Here is a 26,823-nt window from a genome sequence, read left to right on the forward strand (position 1 = left end):
GAGTGGTTTTTCAGTGAAAGAAACAGAATGGACCCAAATCTACTCTCACCACATGACCCATGACCCACGAACGCAAAGCCCACCACAACCATTCCTCTCAACTCTGATACCTCCTGCACTTTCAGTGCTGGTGGTTGCAGCAGCTGCAAAAAGTAGACTCTGCTCTTGCTTCCAATCTTGCTTCAAATAAATGTTCCTGTCAAATAAACGGAGAATTTCTTCAATCACAATTTTACTCATCAGATGTCTCAGCCACACATATTCTTACTTCATGTGTAGGATCTTACAGTGAACTCCACTAGTCTATTTTAAATTTATACCCACTGACAGAATTTAATGAAATTCTTTTTTATTATTAATTTTTTATTATTATAATTTTCTTAATTATATGCACACTCCAAGATGAGAGACTCGTGGACTTCAATACAGATCAAGTACTTTGACATGCAAAAAAGCAGAGAGAGAAAGAGTAGATGCATGCAATTATTCTCCTTTTCATATCCAAATTTATGACTAAGGAAATAAAAATGGCCCCAGCCATCTTGAAGAGGTAGAAGGGACCAGAAGATTCACCTGTTCTAGTTTTGAGATGATCTAGTTTTGAGCTGGATATCACACTGAGCTACTTCCATGGGAATAAATCCAGATTACACTTTGTCAAGATGCCCACACTGAGAAAAAAGAGACTTTGTCCTCTGCTAAATGAGCATAGGAAGAGAAGATTTACTTGTAGAAAAACAACAAAAATATTTTCACCTACCTTTTAACACAGGGAAACCCCAGGAATCTGGTCTCACTTTAGAGCAGCTGAAGCAGTACTACCCCAGGTATATCAGCAAGCAGCAAAGGCACCTTCATCAGCACTGATGGTCAGATATGCATTTTTAAATCTCCCAACCATTTCTCCTTTACATGCTGTGACTTCCACAGGACGCCTGTCTCAGAGCACATGAACCAACCTCTTTCAGACGAAAACAAACCCAAAGATGTGCTGCAGGCACTAACAAACACTCAGCCTACAGGACCAGGCTGTGAGCAGCACCAAGTCCCCAAAACCACACGTATCACAGAGGTCAGTGCAGGTTATTTCACTCAGCAGATCCACTCCTAATGGAGCACACTGCTTGCTAATGCAGAAACAGTCATGTTCAACCACTGCACAAAGGGACAATGACAAGTGGGGACAAGGCTGATTATAGTCAGCCAAAATCCACTGTCAAGCCCTAACAAGCTTGTGATGAAGTACAGCTAATGTAATTATCACCTTAGGGTCCACAGAGAAGGGCACTGATAGACTAGAAGAAAAATGGGCTAGTAAGCAAGAATCAGAGTAAAAAGCAAGGATTCCCAAACTAAAGGCTGAGATCAAGTCAGCTGTGTGGTGACAGCAGGAAAAACTGCAGTTAGTCAAAATGTAAGGTAATGCAGCCCACAGAGGGTAAGAGAGCACAGTTACTTGAGCAAGGAACACAGAGCTCATTGTTTATGCTAAATAGCATAAATAGAAAGTGGTAGTTCTTAATTCCTTTGACAGAAATAACCATTAGGAGACCTATCTTTCTTTAAATTCTCTTTTTTGCTTTCCCTTGATCTCATATTACATTTTCATCGTGAAGGCTACAAGTTTTTTTCCTACAATTCCCAAGACAGGGATGATGGGTTTTGCTGCTGACATTACTGGTGAACCACACATGAATTCATAACAGCTTCCACATCCAAAGCAGATCACATAAGAAATTACCCTCATACAAACATCTTGTTTTTCCTTGATATCTGATACCATAAACCTGTTACTTCCTTCATGGATCAGAGGTCTCTGGGGAAAAAACAAAATGGACAAAAATTTCTAAGAAAGGAAAAAAGCACAGTTTCTATTGGAGAAATTTTTAGAATTTTTTATTGCATTATAATGAAGACAAGAAAATTAACCATAAAGCATTGTATTTGTAGGTCACCTTCAAAGAGTAAACAACAATTATATACACTTCATCATAATGAGTTCTGCATATCACGTTGATGTTCCTCAGTTCATCTGTCTTTCATGCTGAGGGGACTCATCCATCACCTAGTCATACACAACCCTGTCATACAGGGGTGATAGAAGTTATCTTCAAGGCAACTCACTGACACTTCTTAATTAAATATCTTGAAATATTGCATATTATTTTCCTGTACCACCACTGGAGACAATGGTAATTACATGGTGATTCCCAGAAACATTTTATGAATCCTCAATTATTGTGCAACTAGCTGGATTTGACATTAATGCTGCTAGTCTACAATGAATTATATGTAGTAAAATATTAGAAATATTCAGGCACCCTTTCTGAGTTATCCAAGACTGTCCATTTTCCAAAGTTACTTAGACTGTTTCTGCAAAATATCCAATGACTAGGTATTTGAAAAAAATCCTGATGATGACTGGGTGATTTCCAAGGTAGCCAGAAGTTGCAAGACATCCTTAAAACACAGCCATCCTTAATTCATTAATTAATTAGTTAATGCTTTTATAAACATTCCGAAGATGCATGGACTCAAGGGCACAAACTCCTCACATTTCCATTGTCTTCCTTACCAAAAGGCATATACATGTTGCAAGTGTTGCTTTATTAGACCAATTTAGGGCCTTCTTTGCAGCATCCAGAGCCTTCCAAAGGATTGCCACATTTCTAGATTTCCAACTATGAGAATGGTCACATTTCTGCCTGTCCAACCCCTTCATGAATTTTCAGTGCAAACCATAACCTTTCTCCAGGGTTCTGACAGACATAAAGCATTTTTAAGAATATAAATACACTTGTTCCGCTGCAAATCTGATCATTTGATGAGTATAGTTTAATATGCTCAGTCCAGTTGCCACATCCTGTTTAGGTAGGTGCTATTCTTGACCATTCAATTTATTGATATTTATTATGTGTGTTACAAATGGATCTTGCAATTTCTCTGGAGTTTTCTTCCTGCTGTGTTTTTCACTGACAAGTGCAGTTCATCCCAGGGTGTGTCACAGACAAGGTGCTTTCTGGAAAGACAAGCAGTGGATGAGGGAGTTCAGAAAGAAATTAGCAGACAAGGACAATGTAAAACTTACTTTAAAACTTGGAAATAGTTCTGTACTCCTAAATAGTAAAAATCTCATTTTATCCCCTCATTTTCTCTAATTATAATTGCAGGACATAAATCCATACTGGTGTCCCTCAGGGTCTCCTCCAGCATTTTGCTTCCATGTGCTGTGAGGCTATTTTCTCCTTTCAGTTTCCATCTCTCTTATTCTCTCTAACTTCTGCTATTTGCTTTACCACTTCTCTGCTAAGCCCCAGGTCCCAGCAGACTCTCCCCCTCCAGTTCTTTATTTGCTTTAATATGCTTCTTGCCTGAAAAAAATGTTATCTGGTTTTCTCCACTTCCACTAATTTTCTCCTTCATCCTAAACATCACTATTTCCTGAAGCATATTAAGCCAGTTGAATATTTTTCTGCCACAATACAGTCTCAGCTATGCACTTCATTTTTCTTCTCATTCTTTTTTTCAAATGTTTCAGTGTTTTCCTACTTCATGTCTGAATTGCCAGTTTAAATACATCACCACTGCTGTCGACCCTGTCAGCTGAGGATATTGAAACACTTCTGCCCTGCCCATGGATGCTCTGCTCTGCTCACTCAGCCATCCATCCTGCAGTCCAACCATCGTGCTCCACCAGACCCTGCGCACAGCTTTGGGGCTCTCGCTGGTTTTTATCAATATTGCCCATCCCTGGAAATCCTTAAAAGACAACAATCACTTTTAAAGAGGCATTTTCTACATGATTCCTCTGCTAAACCAGGCACACTCTGTGTTCCTATTCCCACTACCTTTGCCATGGTGTCTGCTTTTACTTTACAGAGTGCTTTTACTTTGGTAAAAGTTTTTACTTTATATGGTTTACTTCACAGGGTAGAGGCAGGGAATACTTATCACCTGCAGAAGTGTTATGATCATTTCCTTCTGACATTTTATGCTATTAAGTGCATAAACTATGATGAAATGTCATCATTCAAATACAGCAACAAAATGAACCTGACTCCAAACATGATCTGACTACAAAGTGTGTGGAAAACACCCCCACTTTATCAGCAAACAGTAGGAAAGTAGTTGATAATTTATGTCATAGCATTCAAAGTTTCTGAAGTGATACATTATTCATGGAGAAAGTCATCTACTTGTGTCTTTTTTAAAGACACATTAAAAAGTACAATGTTAAAAATAGATGGCATTTTATTGGAGATCATAATTATTTAAGAAGTTGGCAACGGGGCTTTTTTCTTCCTAAAATGACCTTTCAAGATGAAATGAGGAAAAGAAAAGCTTCTCTGAGGAAGAAGATATGAAAAAATCCAGTGCATAAAGAATGCATTTACCTTTAATCTGAATTTTAGTATATTCTCCAACAAGAACAGAGACCAGTAAAATCGCATTCAGAAGTACTGAATGGTAGGTCTGCTGAATGACAGAATTTGTAACCCTGTTGTGACCAAAATCGTCATGATACATCTGTAATTTGGAAATGCAAACTTTGTCTGGGCACTAAGTGAGAAATGCACAAATATATTGAAAATCATAAACATGAGCAGAGAGCAATCCCTAAGTACCATTTACCTGTCTCAGTGTTGCCACATGTATTATCAGTAAACAGATTTGCTTTCATTTCCCTTAATCAGTGTTCACTCTTCTGCTTGCTTTCCCCCTAAGCAAAGATCATGCGAAAATATTGCTAGTGTTACAATTTAAATCAACATAATTAGAAGTGGACAAACAACTGGCCAAAATCATGCAAAAAGCAGTTAGCAATCCTGCACTGCCTTTTGAGGGACCCCTCCCTGCACTCATTTCATTTTTCAGAGCTGTGCAGTGTGTGGTCAGCCTCTGGGGCACGTGCTGGGACCCCAAGTGTGACCTTCCATCATTTACTGGGCAAGATCCAAGGGTGGATGGATAAGACAAACCACCAGCTATGGGATGACCAGGATGGTATGCAAAACTATGATGACAATGGATTATTTAACACTTTGCCTTTATCCTTTTCCTGCCCAAGGCAGAGGCAGTTCCTCAGAGGTGGCGCAGAAGAGGTAGAACTCAGAGCATTAGACTGCACAGCAAAAGGAAGTAGAGTGTTCCCTTGTTAAGGCCAGCTCCAGGAAGGTATCCTTGTTCAGAGAGGATGTTGAGTGCCTTGTTAAATCCTTTTGAGATTGGTGGGACTGAAAAAAACATGCTTAAAGTTAAGCACATTGTAAAATGCTTTCTAGACTTAAACTATTACTGCTTTTCTGAGTAGTGCCATGCTCTTGGAGGCTGCTTCATTCCTTGGAGGCAGTGCAAAATGAGACACAGGGCTCTTGTCTCTGCAAGGAAGGGATAACTCTGTCCCAGCACACTTCTCCACTGCATTAAGTGAGTTCCAGAGAGGAAACCAAGCATTTCACCTTTATTTAAATTTATTCTCCTGTTTGTATTAAACAAATCTAAATCAGTGTATTAATTACATAACTACTTTCCTCTGCAGCAGTTGCCTACTGTTTACAGCTGACTAAATGGGAGCTGGGAACTTTGTAACAGAGCAACTTAAAAAATGAATGAGAAGAACAGAGGTGCAACGAGCAACCCACAGGCTCCAAAGAGAGCTGAGTTGTAGAAAGATAAATCTGGGACACAATCAGCATCTTCACGAAATTCAGTTTCCTACTGGATAACTAAAAGGAACTGTATTGTCTAGTGAATGTCTAATATCCCTATTAACAGCAGTGAGCAGGGTAGCAAACTGCAGGCAGTATAGACAATATACAGGCAGTAGGCACAGCATCTGTGGCTACAAACAGATATTGCAACAGCAGAATAATAACTTAAACCTCTGCCTTCAAAAAATACCACAAATTCTATAGGTCGTTATTCACAGGAAACATTCTGCATGAAAAACTATAAACATGGCTTTAATGCAACAATATTGCATTGTCAGCTCTTGGCAATAGGTTTAATTTTAACTCAGGAAAGCCACAAAAACAAATCAAGCTTTTTGTGTCCCTTTGCATTCTTATGGTTACAAATGAGATTTCCAGAACCTTAAATTCCAGTGTATGGTGGCTGCACATTGAATCATTAATTACCTACCTTCTGGTAGAAAAAAAGTCATGTTGAAACCCTAAGCTGTGGTTTGTATCTTTTTAAAGAAATCCCATCTGTTAGTTTCTACTCCAGAACACTTAGAAATGCCTGAGGGGAAAAAACCCTAAAACTAAAAATGTCATTGCAGTAGTAGGAGATGGGGTTACCTCACACTGTTTTAGATTCAGTGCTGCAGTTGTGGCCCTCAAACCTATCTTGTGCAGTGACAGGTCTGAGCTGCAATATTGAACTTACACAGGTTTGGGGAGCCAAAACTTTATGTTCTTTAGCACAGGTCAAAGAAGAGCTAAAAAATGCCTGTAGGGAGTGGTCAGGAAAAAACAGCAGATGAAAGCAAAAGGGCATTTAAGCTCTGTCCAAAAACATGAGGCTTTGAAAATATAAAGAAAACATTATCATTTTTGAACAAAGAAAGTTTCCCCTGCTATTTATGCTATTGTCTGTACCAGGGAGAGTGCTGAACACTCAAGGGTCTCTGTGCTAAGCTCTGTGCAAGCACACAAGTAGATAGTCCTATCTTTGGAAGGTTTTCAGTCTAGGCCCTTTCCTTCTCTGCCTTTTGCACATATTAAGTTATGCCTCCTCATTTAATAGCAAAGAAGTGCTGTCAAACTAGATAAAGCAAAATGCCTGCTGTGCTTACCATCCCTTTCAGAACATATTTTATAATCCACCACAATAAAGTATAATTTATGTATTTTTATCAAACTCTGCATTATTTCAATAACATCTGCAGAGATCAGATTGCAATATGTTCTGGGAGATATTGTTTTGCCCTGAGTTCACAAAATGTTCTATTTTTCAGTGAAATCTCCTGCCAGAATTTCATCCGCAGTTATGAGTAATTTTTTCTCTGTTTTTCCAGGTCTTGTTTTGAGTAGTAAGAGTTCTCAAAGCCACATGATTTGCAAAACTTTCTTCAGTGGTCTGTGAATATTGATTTAAAGCAGGACAGAATCAATGGCCATATCTCATTTATTGAATGTCTTTCTTAAAAGGACACATGTAAAGAGGCATCCAGAAAAATGGTCTTTTCATAAGCTTTTAATTTATTTAAGTAAACCCTGCTGTGATGGAGGACTGCTCAAACGAAAGCTCTTCCAACTTTTCTATAGAGCGTGCTAAAAAGGATTTCCCATTGAAAGACAGACTATCTACTGTTCTCAAGAGCATTTTTTTCTCTTCTCAAGAGCATTTTTTTCTCTCATGAGGGAAAAGCAGGCACCTGGAGTAACCACTTGGATCAGTTCAACAGTGAATAGGTGCATCCTTCATCCCTGTCCAAATTGCTGCTGTATCTCAGCACTTTCTCACACCTTCAGGCACTGATCAGACTCCCAGGGACTATCCCCAGTTTCTCAGTGCTGCTGCTCCAGGGTTCTCCCTCCATGGATATGGACAAAATTGTCCTGTTCCAGGCTCCTGAAGCAGACTGTGGAAAGTAACTGAAGTTAATGGTTGTGGCCAGGTCGTTTCAATGAGAGAAAGATGATGGCAGTCTGTAGTTCTGCTCAGATGAAACCATCTGGGACTGAAGGAATGCTTGCTCTTGAATCAATAATTCAGGCAAGGGGGTTCTCAGCAAAACCTGGGTAGAAGCCAGAATTACTTTTGCAATGAAAACCTGCCCAGGGCAAATAGCCCACCTCTCATTTCCTATGCAAAATCCATTGTCCTCCAACTGATTTTCCAAGGAATGATGAGAACTGAATAGACTCATCCTTTATTTGGGGCTATTTAGCCTGAGCTGCACAGTAAATCTATAAGGATTTTCTTTCCAATAAGGCAGTCAGGACTCTACCAGAACACTAACATAAGAGGCCTGTGCCTCTTGTGTTATAATGTATTAAACTTATTTCACTCCTGTCTCACTTCCCCCACTCCACATCATTAATCTGACCCTGAAGCAGCCATAAACCCTACTTGAGAGAGCAGGTATCGTCCCCACTCTAATGTGCATAGACTGAATTTGCATTGAGGATTGATCAGGAAGGATTATCTGGTAGTTTGCACTAACCACTGAGACAATTTCAGAGAAAAAAAGTTGCTTATTAAAGAGGTGGTTAAGACAGCTGCTTTGCTTTATCACTCATACACAAACAAATATAGGACTTTTATTGTAGTAGAGACTGGAAGATAATTTTATGTTCAAAGAATCAATATCAGGAATTTTTGAACCACTAGACTGGATTTACAAAACCAAAACCTTTTCTTACCCTTTAAGATGTGTTCTACACACTTCATTCTTTCTTTTGAATAATAAAAAATCCACACATAAATATGTTTATAAAGAGGTAATTCCATCCCTGGGTTCTGAGACCTATAAACCAAGGCAACTTCGCTTTCCTTGTTACAAACATCTTAAGATCAAATTATACAGCTAGACATAGTTGTAAATATATTTGTGGTCAAGTCCATTTAAAATTATTTGGGGATAGGAAAATATATTTGGAATGTACTGTTGGTGTCCAAAAAAGTAAAGTTATAATATCCCAATGGTATAAACAAAGAGAGAGTAGGAATTTATATTAGGCAGTATACTGCTACAAGGTCTCACAGGCAGAGAGCAGGAATAGGTTAAAAGAGAAATAGTGGAATAGTGCTAGGGGAGGCGAGGTGGAAGACGAGTTTATGAGGTGACAGCTCTATTTTGGCTAAGCTTGCCTGGAGGTGAATAGAGAAAAGAACTCTCTTTGAAAAGGGGCTTCAGTATTTCAAAATGTATTTGTGCTCCTAACCAGGTTTTACCTTTCCACAGGCAAGAAGGCCAGGCTGGCTCCAGGGTGACATACCAGGGGCACCAGCTGCCTCACAGAGAAGATTCTTGAGAAACACCTACCAGGAGAACACTGAAATTCAAGGGAGAGAGGGAAAACTGAACAGATACAGGTAAATGGGCATACACATGCTGCCAACTGTAAATGGCCTCCATTGTTCCTGATCCCACTCCTTTATTCCCTCCATAAAAAAATTATGAGACCCAACAATTCATACAGCATTTCCAGAAATTTAATAGACCGTATAGATTAAACTCTGAGGGCCAAGCAGTGGTGTCAGATACACCCAATGAAACCCCATCTGAGAACAGAATTTGGCTCAGATTCAGCAGGCAAATGAAAGGGTTTTTTTCCACTTTCAGAAGAAACCCAAGTATGTAAAGTTTATAGGCACTAGTAGGAGAATAAATCAATTTAAGTCCATGTCACACCATTCTTTACAGTTTTGTAACAAGGTGTACTTTGTTAGATTTTAATCTGCATACATTTGAGACAGCAAAGCTCTTCAAAATCATCTTTTAATGGCATCGCAATTTATAGACAGTAACTAATTTCAAACTTCATAGCACTTGGCTTTTATGATTATTTCAAATCATTTAAATGCAAATGAATTTCCAGAGAGAGAAAACATCAAATGCCCTTGAGTGGCAACATGTAATAGAACTGCGAGCAGAAATCACAGTAGGAATTTGAAGCAGTCTGATAGGGTTTGACGGGAGGTCTGTATAAAAGTGTTTGCCTAAATCCAATTTACATTTCATTTCACATTATATTCTATTTACCCATTTTGTCATTTTAATATGACTTATTTACTTAATCCTGCTCTGAAATCCAATCTACTATCAAGAGCAAATGTGGAATTCTGGTCAGAATGGGACTTATAGCAATTTTGCATTTTAGGACAATGGTAATATAGTTTCTAAAAAAGAGCTAGCTAGCTTTTCCCCCACAGTTAATAATGTTACGGCACCACGCAGCCAAAAACATTTGTGCATGCCTTAAATAATTACACTTCTTTCAAGCTAAGCAATTGTTTGCCTACTGACAGAGTAATATTTCCTGGGAGGCATTGCTAAGCTACAGTACATACAAAATATTTGGACACAGAGTGCTGAGAAAGAGCTGAACTATTCTTAATGTGATTGCACTCAGAAAGATATGAACTGTCCTGGAACTCCCCATTCAGCAGCAGTTGAACAAAGCGCCACGGGTGGGTTTTTCACAGCCAGATGGATTTGCAGGAGGAAGCAAGAGCTGGTCTACCTCTAGTGCTTCCTGTGCTTCTGGGTAAGCAGTGCAGGTAAGGACCCAGCCACAGCTGGAATCTTGATATCATCCATCCTCTGCCAACATCCAGCCTTTAGGTTGTCCAATGCATGTCCTTTTTATTTTACCTGACTTAAAAAAGAAACTGTCCACAGCTGCAAAGTGACCAAATGCATTCTGCTCTGCCCTGTTGCAGTGCAAATTCTGCAGGACAGCCGGCTCAACCATGGTGTTCAGCATTTGTAGGTGGGCAGAGACAGTGATGCAGTCTGCACAGCTTCCAAGGGGTTTGACCATGGCATGGGTCAGACTTACGCACGTGATCAAGGTATACATGTGTGTTCTGGGGAAAGGAGAACTCCAGTGACCAGGCAGCCCCCTAATTTCTCCAAATACCCGTTTTCCAGGCCCAGTATTTGAATGAAAAGGCCAAAAATACATCTCAGACTCACTAATTCCAGCAAAGGCTGAACACAGCAACCAGAAGACCTCCCAGTTCACAGGAGAGGAGAAAGGGGGAACCTGGGATTGTGGCGCTGCTGATGTCTGAATATCTTCTCACTTCCTAGAGAGGAACTGCACTACTTAAGTCTACTATAACAAAGTAAGAAAATTTAGATGGCACGTGCTTTCAAACTCTGTCTTTTTAAAGATAACAGAAGACACAAATACCTTCAGATAGTCAAGGCTATTCATTATTCTGTGCCACACTTCCAGCACATAGTTTGCAGAAATCCATGAATATTTTCATTCCTTATCAGATATAAATTACTGATACAGTCAGTACAATGTTTGTGGGTGAAATCTCCTATAGTTGAGTAAACTGAGTGATGGATTTGAAGGAAAATAGGAATAAAATATTGTGCTTGGGATAGAGAGATTACTAAAATTGTGCTATTCCGACAGTAGCCAATTTCACAATCAAGATGTCTTTTCTATTGCAAAGGCAATTTTTATATGTCTCCTGCACATAAATGTCACTCTTTTGTTTATTATGTGTTTCTTTTTCATTTATTTCATTAATTTTGTATATATTTTCTGTGAAAAAACTTCTAAGGAAGTACATTTGTCCTCTGTTTTGAGCAATTTGTCTTTTGCAAGGACGATATAACTGTGTAAAAGCAATAATACAAGGTCTTTTATCAAAAACTTATCAGCACTGTTCAAACAATGAGGCAGTTCATTAGATTTGAATAAGCTAACTCCTGGCTTAGCTTTGGACCTACAGTTGGTCAGGTTAGATGCTGGCTATTTTATTTTTTCATTTTTCAAACTTCATCGAAAGGGTTACTCAAATAAAGGCTGCTATATTGACTAGCAGTGATCAAACAGTAGCAAACCTTTAATAAAGATCTTGAGCCTTTATTACTACTAAGTGCAGTTCTACCATCTACTAGTCCAGCTCCCCACTGGCTCCCAGGTCTTGGTGACTAATCCCCCCCATTTCATCAGTGAGGGGCTGCTCAGAAGCTCTGCCTGGGAAATTTCCCTTTGGAAAAACCAGGATGAGGTCTAGGGAAACAGTTCCTTCCAGAGGCCACCCACATAAAGATTGATGGCCAGGCTGCAGAAAGTTTTATTCCCAATTCTCTGGCCTTTTATTCCCAACTCTCTGGTCTTTTAATCCAAACTCTCTGGCCTTTCCCCAGTGCTCTCTGCCCACGCTTCCTCCTTTCTGTGCCCTCCAGCTGCACCCCTGGAAATGCAGATTGGAGTGTCTGGCCCTGAGCAGCACAAACCCAGGGCAGTCAATGCCACCTCACCTGGCAGCAGGATTCACCACGTGTAGGGGGAGAACCAAGCCCTGCAGACAAAGCCATTCTTTGCTGAGATCGTCAAATCACAGTTTGCTGAGTTTTGCAAAGTACAGTTTTCTGTAAGGACATTTCAGTCCCTTCACTGTGAAGTAATCCTGCACAGAGGCCATAAAGGGCATGTCCTCAAAGACACCTCTGCATCCTGACCTCAGTCTCTCTGGCTGTGAACAGTTTTAGGTTTCTCTCAGCTCTGCAGATGTGGTGAGTGGCTTGCACAGAGGTACCACGCAGTGACTTCAGTGCAGCTGCCCCAGGGACTTGCTGTGTGCATACAGCCAGGTCCTCTCACAGGCAGATGAAGTATCCCAGGGAAGAGCTAAAATCCACTGCTAGAAACTTTTATAACAGTAGAAAACACTCTTAATAAGCAAAATATGTGGATCTTATGTCAAAACCAAAATCTGTCAGGAAACATCATAATTCGTCTTTCCTTATTCACACCCAATACTAAATTCCCTTTTTAATTTCTTCCCCTTTCTACTACTTTTTTTTTTATTTTCTTGTAGCAGTAGGATGCTCCTGGTAATACCTAAGACCCCTTATTTTAACCTTTATTTCCTTTTTCTGTGACAGAATTAAGATTTTTCTTCCTGGAACTGTTGATAATATTTTCTGAATTTTGATATGGCTGTTACATGATACAAGGAATAATAGAAAATTCCACTGTGAAATGGAAAGTGCAAAACCCCCCTACACTGTAGGCAATACACTTCATGCACTTACAGAACACTTCAAAGCCAGGAAGCATCAGTGTTAACTTAAGAACAGTTGCTTTGCAGACATCTGATACCATTCTCCCAAACCTGCTGAGTGCTCTGCTTTTTTTCCCATGTTTGTTAAACACCCCTTTCCCAGATGGCTGGGTATCAATAGGTCATTTTACCCACAGCATAACCACTTTGAACAAGCTCTATATTTTTAAAGCAAATACTTCAGGGGCTTTTTTACTGCAGGAAAGAAGGAAGAAAACACAACAATAATGCAATTGAAGTACAATCTTAAAAAGCAACATGGCTGAGAGACAGATCTCTCATTTTATGACTGGACAAAAAGCAGAAGGAGGGGCGGAGATGTGGCTGCTCTGTTTCTACCCACAGATTAAATAGGATGGGGTAATAACAAAAATTGAAGAAAGGTGCATCATAACAGGGCCAGAACTGAGCAAGTGTCCTACCTCACCACAGTGTGAAAATAAGGGACAGACTTCCATACAGGACATATATACATCCCATATGTACACTAGATTATTTTCAAAATATTCAAATATTCACTAACATTTCAAGCTGACATGAAAATTATTAGGCTGCAAAAAAAAAAAAGGTTAGCTGCTCTTCATTGCAAAGATTTCTGCAGTGAAAAGACCACTGAGATTATGGGGAACTCACAAAATACGTTATTTTTCTGGAAAAAAAGCATATTTTAAAAATAAAAAAATATATATATACAAAATCCAGCTCTGTGTATATGCATGTGCTACTACACACACACACAAAACTAGGTATTTAGGATAAGAATTAATATTCAGTGTCTGGCAAAATATTCAACATTTTCCTCCGGTATAATCATCTTTTTAAACATGGTAGGACCTTTTTGCAGGTCAATCACAGTTTTCAGGCAAGCTGTAATTTAAATCAGCTCCATTCTGCATCTAATGTGGATGTTTCACTGAAAAATAATTAGAACTAACCACACTACTTGTGTCTCTTTGTCTGTCAGATACAGACCACTGTTGTGCATGCACATTGCTAATCTCAGGAAAGGAAACCTTGCAGAAAGGACAAGGAGGTGACAAAGTAATTACCCTCAGTGGATGATTTGAAGAATTGTAATAAAGAGGTGCTCCCTGCTCATGCTACCTTCATCTCACCTAAACTCCTATTTGGGGACTCACTTTCATTGCCTACATCATCCTTTAGGTTAATAATGGAAATAGATAGCTCTCCTGGCAAGCACAGACAGTATATCAGAGCTATCAACCATATCTCTACTTTTTCAGCACCAAGATGGTTCAGTTTGTTCATCAAAAGGGTCTCAGCTTGTTTAATCTCCTTTATCAGCCCTGCTTCCATCTCAAAGCTTGCAAAGGCTCCTGCTCCTTAAATTGCTGCCTTCATCTGAGCCAATGCAGTGCATATTTCCCTTTTCTACAGCATAATGTTTCAATGCCAAAGAGAAGGAGCATGAGAGAGAGAAATAATCTTGGCACTCATTCAGGTTGTTGTGAAGAAAAAGAAGGGGAAAAAACCCAGACTGCCAATGGGGATTTCCTCTGTAATAAGCCAGATGGCATCATAGGATGCTTGGGGAGGCTGTTTCTGTCTAATTCTCTTCAGTAGCAGAAACTGCCAAGGCCTGGCCTTTGTGGTAAAACCAGTGACTAGCTATTTTATATTCTTTCTCTTTCTGAGCATGCTGTCCCCACCTGTCACTAATGCCTTTGTAATGCAGTCGGTGCCTGATACAAACCCCTTCCCTTCCTTTCTCTCCCTCACTTCTGGACTCCAAAAAATATTTCCTCCCCACCTATACCAGCAACATGGATGCAACATTTGCTTTATATCCCAGTGACGTCAAGATAATTTCTCTCTTCAAGTGCAAAATGTTTCACATAAGATGGGGAAAGCCAGCTGTGAAATTTCTAAATGTTGCCATCCTGGCAAAAGACCAAAGCAGGGGTTGATGCAGGGAAATGGGGATCTGATGCTCTGTAAAACACAGTGTTCAGAATCTCAAATGTCAAGATGGACAACCTACTTGAAATGCTGGCTGGGGTTACATGGATTTTTTAAAATCTATATTTATAAACTTTATTTATCTACATATATAGCTATCTATTTTTTTCATATCTGCAAAATTCTGGTATTTCAGTTGTATTCTGAATTGTGGGTTCAATCTCTCTGCATACCAAATGGATAGTAAAGACTGTATATTCCAAAAAGATGGAAAACCTTATAGAAACGTTCTATGGGATTGCTAGGGTGTTTTTGGCTCCTCAGAGTCAGATCCATAAGCTGTCTGCTTGCCTTAAGGGCTTCGATATCCACTGCAAGGACTGAATAGTTTTTCCTCTCTGGAAGCAGTGCCATCATGTATTCAGCAAGGAGCAGTTAGATATTTTAAACCCACTCTTTGCTGAGAGCAAAGCAGCATTTTCCCACAACTTTCTGAAGCTGCCTCTTTCTTTTTGACATGGTTCTTTGTCTCCAAGTAGTCATCATGTGCAGATATCACTGCAGCAGAGTAAAGAAACACATCCCAGAGTATCACTTCATATAGGCAATAGAGCTGCTAAAGTCTGCTGAAGCAAAGGCACTTACAAAACTTTGCATGCTGTGCTGTAAGGAAGGCACAGAGCTAATGCAGAGATGTCAGCCGAGATACAGACAGTGCTGGTTGGCAAAAACAGGACTGCAAGACTCATAAAAATAGCAACATTTATAATCTGATAACGACATGTTCATTGATATACTGTCAACTGGGATAATCTAAAGACAATCAGAAGTTATTTTCTTTATCTAGGTATAAAATAGCAGTAAACAGGCTTACAGGATTTTTCTAAGATGAAGTATTTAATTTCTTCTTGGAAGTAAAGCCATGCAGATAGGTGTCTCATTGAGCAGCTGATGAATGTTTCAAGATATAAACGATATAAAAGATATAAAATTGGTGGTTTTTTCCAATTAAACAAAGATGTACCATTTCCACATTTTTGGATGAATAACAATAGTCTGTATCACAGTGGGTTTACTCCTTAAATGTACAAAGAGAAATCTGAGGACTGAAAAATGATAAGTAACCTCTTTTTCCTCTCCTCAGCAGCTTTCCATGATTCCAGCAGCTGAACAGAAACCAACCCTGAAATCAAGCCCTGAACCATGGCAGGCCCGGTCCCAGCACATCCTGGGAAGACTGGAGAGATCTCCACCCATGCTGCAGCTGAGACTGGGGACAACCCTTGGCAGAAAAGGTCTCTTGGCAGCAAAGGAAGGCTTGGCCATGGGGGGGCTGGATGGTGCCCTGGGCAGTGAAGTAGAATGGTGGCTCCCCCACCAACCAGCATGTTGTCCCCTGAGGGGGAGAGCCCAAACAGCCCCAGCAGTTCCCTGTGTGGCCCCCAGCACTGCTTTTCCCTGCTCCAAGCCTGCCACATCACTCGCTGCTGGAGGCACAGCTGTACACACCCCGCCAATGCCTGGGCTGGCCCTCCGCCCACAGCAGAGCAGATTACAGTTCCCAGAACTGCTCTCCAGGGCCAGGATGAGCAGGAAATCAGGATTTCTTGACACTGGTCTAATGCTGGAAGAGAGATCAGCCAGGCAGAACTGATGGGGCCTAAAGACAGCTTAACATCAGTTCTTGCCTAGTCTTCCTCTGCTCCAAAGTGCTTCAGCCAAGGCATAACCCAAAATCCAAGCCAGTACGTTTGGATAGGGCAATAACAACAAAGCCATTTTTTTCTCCTCCCAGCTGTGTATTGAGCGCTGTTTTGGGTTTATGACCCCCTCAGTATTCAGTACAGACTACCCATCCTGTGGTCAGCACTCCCTGCTGCGGTCCCAAGGGCAAGCAGGTGCTGCCAGCAGCCTGTGCCTGCCTCTACGGGGGCTTCCTTGAGCCCCAGGGGATCCCATGTAGTGCCTTGGGAGCACATCCAAAGGCAACGAAAAGAAACCCTTCCACCCAACAATTTTTAAACCCAGTACACCAGTAAACCAGACTGACCTTAACTTTGAGATGCTTATTTCCATTTTGATAAGCTCTATCCTAAAAAACAACTCTGAATTTGCCCTAACTCAGGTTTACTTGGGTTAGAAGTCACAGATGACAGCTGGGCAGACTTCAGCAAAATGATGTGTTTGTTCATTCTCATGGAGTTTTGGTTAATTAGGCAATGAAAGATGTAGTTTAGAATCAGGAAAATAGGAATAGCTATATCACAGTAAATTAGTGGGATACTTCTGGGACATTAATGGAATCAGATGCCAATATCTGTGTTGGTTTAGGAAGGCTGTGTGTTTTGCCTCCAAAAAATCCTTTGCCAAAGCAGTAAAGTTTGTGTCGTCTGTTCCATAAAATAGCCTCTATTTTCTATATATGTATGTTACTACTAATGTCCCCATCCTATTGAACAGCTGTGAATCCTTCCATACTCCAGGCATTTGTGCGTCCTCCTCTATTAAAAAAATGTTGATTTGGGAGGCAATGACCATTAAATGAAGAAGTAAACTCTCTGCTGTGGGAAATTTCTGGTTTTACTACATGATTATAAAAGTAAGCTTTCAGGAAATTTGGAAGCATATTGTCTCTGAGGCAAGGGAAACCTGTGTGCAACACAGGATTTTTTAAAATTATATATAAATGTATAAACGGCAAAGTCTACCCCTTGCTGTGTTTCAGAACTGGGATTGTCTGTGGATGCCTTCCATGAAAGAACATTCAGTACAGCTCTGACCTTGACAGCAGCTGTCAAATACCTGGGAAAGGCAAATTGTCTCCTGGAAGGCCCAATGCAGTGAGGGGAAGGAGCTCAGGTTGAAGCCACATTATCACAATTTTTAAACTGCAGTCTCGCTGCTCTGACAGTGCTCATAATTTTAATGTGTGAACACAGTACCATGAGACCTCTTATCAATATGTTCACTATGCAAGTGGAAGCTTAGAAAACTTCAAAGCAAGTTGATAAATTTCCATAAAAGTGTTGCCAGCCCATAATCAGATGGCCAGGAATTCCCAGTTGCACCAAAGATAAAAACTGATGATATTAATTTGTCCTTGTTTGAACCAAGCACTCCTACTGAAATCAGCAGTACCCACATGTGCTAATATCAGTCCTTTGCCTGCAAAAGCTATTTTTCTGCCTGTCCACAGATTTAGGGATTTTCTTTATTTTTCTTTCAAAGAGTGAAAATGAAAAGAGAACATAAAATAAAAATTCAAAGGACTCTATTCCTTTTAGATTGAAGTTGTTTCTATTTGGCAAGCCAAAACCTTCCTTTGGCCTTTATTTGGCTTTTTCAAAGTCACAGTCTACTGCTTCCTCTCCTAAAATTCAGAGGCAATACCTATTGGTGAGATACCACACTCTTGCTCAGCTGCTTCTAAAGCAGCTCTGCAAAATATACTCAGTAATTTTTCCAAATCTGGAAACTGAACATTTGTTTAATGATTTGTTCCCACCAGGAAGAGTCCAAATCAAAACCTTCCTCCCACCTCAATTTTGTGTTTTTCCTTTTCCATGGCTGCCTCACAAGTGCAGGCAGCTGCAAGCCTGAGAACATGGACATTTAATGTAACTGTATTTTTTTAGGCTGGAAAAGCTTACACCATAGGAGAGCTAATTAAAGTTACTTTGTAGTGAAAAAGAATGTCATAGAAACATCCAATTTAACTGAGAAGACAGAGAAACACAAAGACAAAGCCAAAGTATTTTTCTAAACTTCCTTTAAAGAAAAACTTACCAATAGGATTCAGATTTTTTTCTGCAGTTTCATCTAGCTCCCTTTTGACCCCCACCCCCTGCCCCTGAATTATTAAATTAAAGGCCAGAAAGCCTTGCTTTGCCAGCTTTGCTCATCTTAGTTAATTTCTGTAGTTTCCATCTGGGTTTTTTTTCTTTGTTTGGTTTTTTTGTTTGGTTTTTTTTCCCCTGTATGGAAATGCATTTCAGAAAGCCTTTCACCTTGACAGAAGGACACCTAGGAACGAAGGATTCATCTTCATTTCCAGCAGGTTGCTGCTGATCATGCCCTGATAGAAGTGGATGTCTTTCTCCCAGCTCCCACACCCAGGTGTTTACTTAGAGGCTTCACTTTTAGTAATTCTTAGAGAAGGATCAAAGCAAAGCAGTGGAGCCTCTAGCATTTTCTCCTGCCTCTTTTCTCTACTTGCACAAAGAGGAAGAAGGCATTTCTACAAAGTCCTGACTCAAGTATAAAAATAAAATTTACATTTATCATATTTGAGGGCAGCCAAGAAAAACGGACCTCATGGTATGAACTCTAAGAAAGCTCAGGAGCTCAGGAGGGAGAAATTAAAACAATTAGTAGTAATTACCACCAAAATTATGGTACTGAATAGGACAGTGCCTAATAATGAGGGGTCACAATTACTAATGTGCCCTTCTGTGTGCTCATTTGTCTTCTCAGTGTTGTAGTCATTTGTGTTGTCCTTCTGCACAGCAGGATGCCCAGTGCCACACTCCTTTCTCTTTCATCAGAAGCTCACAATAAACAAGGGTTCAACACGTTCAGAGCAGCAGTTTGTGCCTTCAGAGGACTAGGAATAATATGGGATTTACTTTCAGTCTCTTTGTAAAGAAACTTTACTGCATCTGATCTTTATTGTCTTTCACTTTATATCTTACAAGGAAATGCAGCTAAAAGGTGAGCAAAAACTGCATTAATTTATATTTTCTCCTAAATAAATGGAACCAGAATCAACCAGAATCAAGCATTCTTCTTCAGGCACAGGCTTTGCACACAATAGGGAGGTTTATCAGTGGATTTTACTGATGGAGCTAATTCATAGAACGGTTTGGGCTGGAGGGGACTTTAAAGACCTAGCTGGCCCTCGTTCCCACACCTCACTACAGGCATGGACATCTTCCACTAGACCAGGCTGCTCTAAGCCTTACCCACCTTGGCCTTGAACACTTCCAGGAATGAAGCACCTACCCCTCTCTGGGGAACCTATTCCAGTGCCTCATCACCCTCATTGTTAAAAATGTCTTCCTTCTATCTAATCTAAAGCTAATTTAAAGCCATCACCCCCTATCCTATCACTGCATGCCCTTGTAAAAGTCCCTCGTCCCTCTGTGACTTTCTTGTAGACCCTCTTATTCAAGTTACTGATGGAGCCAATAAAGCTAGGACAGAAATAAACCCTTTCAGTGACATCACAGTACAAAACTGCTCGCAGGACAGTAGGATCCACACAAGAATTTTTATCAAACTAGCCATCCCATTAATTTAACACACTCATTTTGGGGACTTACAACTTGAAACCCAGAGAGGGTTTCCTTCCTAGAGAGGTCGCCTACACCATGTGCCTACTCTGATACATTTTTACAGATTAATAGCAATTCTGCAATTTGTAATGTTGGTCCAACAACAAATCAGCACAAAGGCATTTTGTTACTTAAAGCTTCTTAATCAAAAGAAGGCATTTTGGGTCAACCCTTGTCTGCTTAATCAAAATGTTTTCTTTCAGCAGAAATATGAAAGCAAAACTTCAAGAAGTAACATTAAAATGATAAATTACATTATTCTATTCCAGAAAATTCATAACACATTATAGCAACTCTATTTAAGCCATTTTTCACAGCTGGATCTCATTCAAATCAATATTGTCTTGAAGGACATTTTGATTTCAACATCACAGCATTTTCTAAAGGACAAGTATTAAAAAAAATTTGCCATAGCTAAAAGTGGACATAGATAGCATTAAAAAAACACAATGAGCATGGTGCATTATGTTGTTTATAATCTAGATATAACAACAAAATTTTTAAAAAATCTAAAACTCCAAGAAAAGTTCTCAGGAATTGTTATCTGATATGGCACAGACAAAAACCATCTTTCCTTTCCTCTTATAGATCCATAAGTGCCAGTTCAATCACCTCCCTTCTGGAGGCTGCAGCCTTCATCAGAGGGCTGGCAGAGCAGGCTGTCAGAGCACTCTAATTTACTTCAGGAAAAATCAATGAAGATAGCTTAAGTGACTTTAACGGGGAAATTGCTGGTGACAGTAATCACCCCTGCAGACAGTGATGAGTACACGAGAATGGCAACTTCTTCCATCAACATATTTGTACCAAAGTGGGCATCTCTCCATTGGTTCAACATCTGAGTCAAAGCCCTCTCAAGTCAACAAAATTTCTGGAATTAAAAAAGTAGAAATAACAATTAACATATATCCAATATTTGGCTAGGAAACAATACTTCTCAAAGTATTCCTTTGTCATGTTTTTATACACAGACACACACCCACACACACACACATACACACACACATATATATTTAGTTGCCCAGGCACTCTTGTGATTGAGTAAACTATATTGAAAGAGAATGTCTCTATAAAGTCAACATTGCGTGTCTGAATCAGTACTACAGAAAACAACAAATGTCACTCTGCTGCTTCTGCCACTTCAGCACCTCTTCAAAGGTCACTAATTCCTTGAGAAGCTGCCATAAATAGCCTGCATCTTATACAGAAATGTTCTGCCAAAATATTAACTCAGAGTTGCCTTGTATTTTCACCTTCAGTCATCAATACTTTTGACAATTCTTTGCTAGAGCATGCTTTCCATCTTAACACCTTATTAATTCCATGGCTACATCTTTCCCCATACTCCCACAGTAATTGCAGGACTCCCACTCAAGTTTCACTGACACCAAGAAGTGGAAAACACTCTTCCCAGATGGGAAACTCTCTTTGTAGTGATGTAGCTCCTGTTGATAGAGCTGTGCTTCTGCCTATTCCTCCCCAAAAGTTAAGCTTTTTTTTTTACACAAGCAAAGCCTTTTTTTTTTTAATGTTAGTTTAAAATGAGTCCACACTAGTGCTAACAGCATTAAAATGGTGGAGGGGAAAAAATTTACATCCAAACCCAGCAGATCAATAGGAACAGAAGTTCCCCCTGTGAGACGTGGCCTTGGTTAAGCAGCAGCTTTGAATCTGCTTCTCTTGCCCAGGCAGCCTTGATAAGAAACACAAAAAGTGTCTCCTGTGGGCATTACTACAAACAGGGCACCTTGTAGCATCATTTGGTACATGAAACAGCCTATGCACATGAGGAAATGAATAATCTCAGGAGAGACAAGACTGGTGTTTTTGCACATATAGCAGCTGAACTGTGTCTCAACAGGGAGTGCACATGCATGTGTACATGCAAGAACCAGAGGGAGAAAGCAGAGGGGAGAAGATATCATCTCCTCAAGCCTTACTGCAGTCAGGCAGTGAATACTGCAGATGTTTCAATGCTGGAATCCAGCTAAACTTCCCCCAGCTGCAGAAACCTCTGCCTGGTGGAGCTGCTGTACAAACAGAAGGTCTGTCTTCTGCACATCGCTGCTTTCTGACCTCCATGGGTAAAGATGACTTTACTGTAACCAGCACAAGCTTCCAAAGGTTATGGAGGATGTTTTCAAAACACCAAAATCCTTACAAACAGTGGAAAACATTACTGGGTGGCTCAGTAAACACTGAGCTGGAATAAGTGAAGGGATTTGCTCCAGAAAAAATACAGTGAGTAAAGTCAGAAGAAAGCAGCCATTCAGAAACCATATTATTAGGTGTAGGCATATCTTCAGAATATAATGAAACAAGTACATGGGTTCCATATCCTGCCCCTCAGTAGAGCAAATGTGAACCTTGGTGGTTCAGAAATATAAAGGCTTAGAAAAAAAATTAGAACTCACTGGATGAGCAAGGTATATAAGACCAAATAATTGCGCTCAAAAAAAGCATTGAAGATGCTTCTCTGAAACATTTTGTCTAGTCTTTTCGTGCTTGAAAAAATTCCTAGCACCAGAAATAATCTAGGGGATAAAACTCAAGACATAAACCCTAAAAAGTATACTACCCAAGGGATGAATACTGTAATTATCTAAAACCTGTTATGGTACTTAATAATGTGTGGCCTACCTGGAATCAATAGGACTAACTCAGCAGGCAGACAGCAAAATCTGTACCTTAATTTCTTTTCATACTTAAATTAAAAGGCTCAATTTCTGTAGGATTTTCAAGGTCCTTGTAATCTTCAGACTTACCCTTGAATTTCTCATTTTCTTCTGCTACTGAGCAAAGTCTTGTTTTCAAATTGGCAGCTTTGTACTGTTACCTCAATGAATGATTGCAGCAACTTGAGGCCTGCAATGAAAACAGCAGCAGTTTAGGCTCAAAGCAAAATACGAGTAACAAGTAAATGTATCATGTAATTTCCACTGTCATACAGCCCCTCCCCTACTAAAGGTCCTTTCCATATCCTTTTTCCCACAATTAATGACATATTTTCTTCTTGTTCCCCCTTCTTCCAGGAGTGCTGCTAAGGTTTAAGGCGAACAATATCACAGTGGAAATATTTTGCACTCATTTCTCAAAATGATCAAGCTCATATTAAAAATATCTTCACATGCATCTATTCAGCATATGTTTCTATTGTTTTCTGTTCTATTTCCCCTGTTGAAGCTGGTTAAGCTACTGGAAAAATTAGTTGAGCAAGTGGAAAAGGTTGAAAGCATTTCTCAGAGTTCATCCCTGTATTCAGCTTCGGTATCTGAGTTTTGCTGACTCGGATTTGCTGAATGAGTGGCTAACTTGAAACTTTTCAGCCAGTGATTAGTCACAGGTAAGACTTTTATACAGTTGAGTCAGCTCTCACTCACCAAAAGATTCAGAAAGTTCTGAACATTGACATCTTCTGTTCAGATTAGTCTCAATATCCCTGAGCTAGGCAGCTAAGCCCTCTATGCAACATAGTAAGCATTTTGGACCAGTATCTACAGTTCTACTGCAGATGTCAGCCAGAAGAAAAAAAAAAAAGTCTTAAATCTCACCTCAAAGTGTTTCTGAGAACACATAGACCCTTTACTAATTTAGAGATTTTTGTGTTTCCTCGTGATAGTCTGTGCCCCCATACACACCAGAAGAAAACTGGCCACAACTGATGACCCTAGCTAGGTGGGGAAGGGATAGTGAAGAACTCTGCTCCAATTTCCTAACTCAACATTTTTATGTGTTGCATAAAGAAGCCTTGGAGAAGAAGCAAGCCCATGTCTCCCTTTACCCAAGCAAATGCAGGTCTTGTTGGGCAAGAGAATCCCATGGAAGCTTGCTTTCTTTCTTGTTCAACAGCTGTTGAATTACTCCTTGAGTGGAGGAGATGGTGCTAGTGCTGCTGAGTTGCCCATAAATCTAACCCTCTTGGGGCAGAGGGAGCTGGAGTCTGAGGAGGAGACCATCAAGACCCTGCAGATATTGCTGATGTTTCCCCAGCTCGCGTAAGTGCTTCTGAGAACTCAGCACAAGGCCCTGAAAATTGACTCAGAGATCATTAGGGAGCCAGCAAAGTGCCTGGTACATGGATTGATGTTTTCTGAGAACTGCTGCAAAGGAAGCAGGTGGTTGCATCTGCCAGCTGCAGTTTTTCCAGATTCTGCTTTGAAGCCAGGATGAATGTTGTTCCAATAATGGAGTATGCAGGCTGCAGAGATATATGACTGGGATGTGTCCTAACTGGAAATGAAGGGCTGCATTGCTTTTGCAGCTACTGGGTCCAATGTCAGCTGGGCTTACAGACAATCTCACCTCTTGCAGGCTCCTCTGAAGTGCAGTGCAGTTAATATTGCAAATAAACTGGGATTCTGGTCGCACAGCAAGAGGAATGTGTCCAACTGGCAGAGAGAATAAATACTTCTCCAAACAGGCAGTAATCAGTTAACATTACTCTAAAACAAACATTGAGAAAGCACAGCACTTTAGCAATTAAAGGTCCAAATTTGCAAAATTAATTAGTGTTTCCCACAGCATAGCACTCTACTTATGAACAGCTCTATTGTAAATGTATGATGCTCTAATATGAAAAGAGAGCATTCTTATGTTAATTATCTAATTAACTAATCTGGGCACAATTAGCAGCTGAAACAGCACAGCATTACACTCTCTTCCTTCTTCCCTTCCGGATTCAAGATTGCCTTTAAATGCGCACTTTGGAGTGGCAGGGGACCCTGGTGACAGGGCTTGCCACTACAGTCAGCAGAGCTCGGTGCCAGCAGAGGTTCCAGTGAGCAGGCACTGACACAGGAGAGCCAGTAATCTCTGGCACCTAATTTAGGAGGGGTAAAGTCATCTCTTTAATCTCACCCCTATAGCTAGCCAGCCCTCCAGGGAAGCCATCCTTGTCACTTCACAGAGAGTCAGCATGAAATGCTCAAGAATACTCTTGTCTGTTTCTCTGTCTGTTTGGAAACCCAACACCACTTCACCAGACCCCCTGAGAGCAGTATTTTCCAAAGGATGGATCAGTGGCTATTTTAGAGCTCTGAAAATAGAGTCTCTTTCATTTCTACTTTGTTGCCAGAGTAGCTATTGACTTCACTGAAGTTTACTGTGGCATGAAGAGAATTAGCAAACTGCGTGCAGATCTCTGACAAAAACTTACCAGAGAGAAGAACATTTGCTGAAAGAATCTAAATCTGCCTCAGAGGATGGCTCAGACAATGTCTCAAAGTCCTAAATCAGATTACATCACAATGGTCCTAAACCACGGGCAGAAATGAAAGAATAGTCATTTTAATATTTTCACATTTGTACATTTCTATACCTGCATCACATAGCCTTTTTTATGGAAGAATTTGGATTTGTGTTCAGTAATTAAAAAGGGCAGAAAAAGGAAACATAAACTGAGATTAACAACTTCTATACAGAATTGTACAAAGTGTTGATCAATTTAAAATACTTTTTCTTTTGTGGTGTTTTTGAGTTCCATTTGTCTGCTAGTTTATGATGAAGTGTTGATCAATTTAAAATACTTTGTCTTTCTTTTGTGGTGTTTTTGTTTTAGAGTTCCATTTGTCTGCTAGTTTATGATTTTCCATTTAGAAATTTTGGGTAGATCTACTGTAATGCTCCACCTCTCCCACTCATTCAATGCTCTCTGGCAAGGAAAGGAGTGGCAGTCACACACCTGTGCCTGTGCAGTGCAGGGCTGGTTTTGAGACAGTGCTGATCTACTATGTATGATAGAAATACAAAAAAATTTATGTAGAAAGAACTGGAGTAGTTACTCAACTCCAATACCTGCAAGATCTGCTGCACTAAATCTGCTTACTCTGGACTTGTCCTCTTGAGTTCTGGGCATCTCCAAGGATGGAGACTCCAGCACTTCTCCAGCCAATCTGCTTCACATTTTCCTGCTCATCCAGTGAAAAAAAAATTCTTAATAGCTAACTGGAATTTCCTGTCTTCCAAGCCCTGTCTGTTGCCTTTTGTCCTTTCACTGTGAATCTCTCATAAGAATCTGGATTCAGCTTTCCAATAGGTAGCTGCAGGCAGCCAGGAGACCTCCCTTCAGATGTTCCTTCTCCAGGCTAAAATAAACCAGCTGCTTCAGCTTCTCCCTCCACCTCACTTGCTCCAGCCCCCCACCACCTTGGTGATCCCTCCCTTGGACTCACCCTGCGTGGTTGATCCTGCTCTTGTGCTAAGAATGGACCCAGTGCTCCCCCTGACCTCTGCCCAGTGCCATGTCATGGGCAATGATCAGCCCTGCTGCCTGCTCAATGCACTTCTGCTCAGGCAGCTTCACAGAGATGCTCTGGCTTTGGAAGGTTGCACACTTTGTTGGACAGGTTCTGAGAAGCCTGAGCTAATACTGAGGTGGGCCTGGCCTTCACAAGGCAGGGGTGTAGCTGGCCAATGCCAGACGTCCCTCCTGTATAAGGTTTTATGCAGGTCTGTGCAGCTCCCCAGTGGACTGCAGTCACAGGACCCAGTCCCTGCAAACAAGAGCCCAAAAAGTAGATCTACATGGACCAACAAAGACTTTGCTCAACTTCTGAGAATTCCAGACTGATCTCTTCTTCACCCTAGCATAGTTTACAGCCTATCTCAAGTGAATACATCCCACAGAGAGAAAGAATGAATCATCTCAGCAGCAGCATTGCACTGATGGAGCTCCTGACACAAGCAGCCAAAAGCTGCCTTGCCTACCCTGAGGTCCCAGAAGAGGCAGCTGCATTTGTCCATACTCTGGGTATATGAACACAGCCTGAGACTATGAACAGCCCATGTGCAATGCAGGGGGAGG

This window comes from Geospiza fortis, unplaced genomic scaffold, assembly GCF_000277835.1.
Source record: "Geospiza fortis unplaced genomic scaffold, GeoFor_1.0 scaffold40, whole genome shotgun sequence".
NCBI lineage: Eukaryota > Metazoa > Chordata > Aves > Passeriformes > Thraupidae > Geospiza > Geospiza fortis.